A 1,746-nucleotide genomic window follows, 5' to 3' on the forward strand; every position below is an offset into this window, starting at 1 on the left:
TTTCCTTTTCTTTGACATGTGAATTTTATTATTTATTTCTCAGTTCCTGGTGACTCAGAGCCATCTGCACCTTCCCAGCCTGGATTGAGTAAAGACTTGGCCTCGCTTCTGCTACAACTGGCAGTCAACACTGGCCCTCACCTGGGGCCAGACGACTATAGTTTTGCTATAAACAACCTTCTTCATCTGCGAGGAGAAAAGTGCCAAACGATGCGGCTGTTAATGTCAATTAAATATTTGGAAGTGAGGCCAACACAGACTGCACGGTTTTGTTCACTTCCACTGCTGCAGCAGCTAAAACCACAGACAGATCATGGTTAAAAAACAATGCACAAAATCGATGTACACGCACCAGGACTGGTGTCAGTGTTACAGATGCTGATTTTCCTATAAACAGGATAGAACAAGTAGGAGTGATGAGGCAGAACCAAATCTGAGCTTCACAAATCCTCCTGGAATCTCTTCTGATTTATTACACATTTCCACCATATCTGATCTTTATTCAAAATAATCATTGTGTCCATATTATTTTCTTTGTCAATCTGGACCAGTGTCATAAAGTGTGGTTAGTGGTGAGGTTGAACGCAGGCTGAACTCAGGTTGTAGTGAAATGATGGATTTAATGCTGACAATAATGCACAAAGACAGTCCAGGACAGGCAGCACGGGAGAGAACTAAAGCAGAGGGCTAGTACCGGTAGCACTGTCGCGATGACTGACACGGAGTACCACTGGAAAACTCGATAGAAACCGACGCACGTAAGTCAACATTAGACAACGACCCGACAAGAGACAAAGACAACAGGTGGGTTTAAATACACAGGGAGGGTAATCAGGTAAGTAGACACATCTGGGGAGCAATCAACAGGGAAGACAGACTCACAGGGGAAAACTAAAACACAGAAAAACCTCAAAAATAACCACACAGAAAACACAGATCATAACAACCAGTGTTTATCAACCCTGGTCCTCACCGCCTCTCTGCATGTTTTAGGGGGCGTTTACACGATAACGATTTCGGGGGAAAACGGAAGAGTTTTGTTGCGTTTGTAGTGTGCATTTACAGGAAACCACGGAATGTTTTCTCTGACAACGGGACAGATTGAAAACGTGTTCCAGAGTGCGATGTTTCTGAAATGTACCGTTTTCCGTTGTCGTGTAAACGGAGAAAACGGATCTGTTCTTCAGTATGACGCAAAACATAGCTGCTTCCTACAATCCACAGAAGAAGAAGAAACTACTACTACTACTCGGAAAAACAGGTTACGACTTGTTAACAACGGATTAAACAGTTTCAACTGCTGAAAAAGGTGACAGAGGACACGGATATGGGAAGTGCGGGAGCTCCTATTTTATCAAATTGATATAGGAATAACAGACTGTTGGCCATTCCAAGGTAAAAACAATAAACAGCTTCCAGTCCGGGGCTAGCTACGGACACCGTGAAAGCTCAAACAACGTGATTCAGCAAAGTTGTCCCACTTTTTCCAACTGCATGCGCCCTAATCAGACGCACACAGTGCGTGTTTTCTCCCAATCTGGGAGAACGGTACCTGATAGGGAAACACGAATCCACATGCCTTCAAGTAAAACTTTTTCTTTTAAACACATGCGCACTTGTAACCCAGGTTAAAATAGCCTCTTCATAAAAATAATAGTAAATTAGATAGATAGGAAATAAATAAATAGGAAAATAAATAGGGAATTAATCGATCTTAAAATTGTTATTCTCTTATTCTGAAGGGTC

The 1,746-nt window shown here is 42.3% G+C and overlaps 1 protein-coding gene across 1 annotated transcript in view; it reads left to right on the plus strand.

Annotated features, from left to right (window-relative positions):
• Window positions 1-772: 772 nt before the first annotated feature.
• LOC103131600 (anionic trypsin-2-like) overlaps window positions 773-1,746 on the plus strand; it is a 7,634-nt gene continuing 6,660 nt past the window's right edge. Inside the window, exon 1 of the mRNA XM_007543272.2 lies at window positions 773-804. The gene's annotated coding sequence lies outside the window, so the exon portion shown is untranslated. The remainder of the gene's footprint in view (window positions 805-1,746) is intronic.

The sequence above is a fragment of the Poecilia formosa genome, unplaced genomic scaffold (assembly GCF_000485575.1).
Source record: "Poecilia formosa unplaced genomic scaffold, Poecilia_formosa-5.1.2 Scaffold791, whole genome shotgun sequence".
NCBI lineage: Eukaryota > Metazoa > Chordata > Actinopteri > Cyprinodontiformes > Poeciliidae > Poecilia > Poecilia formosa.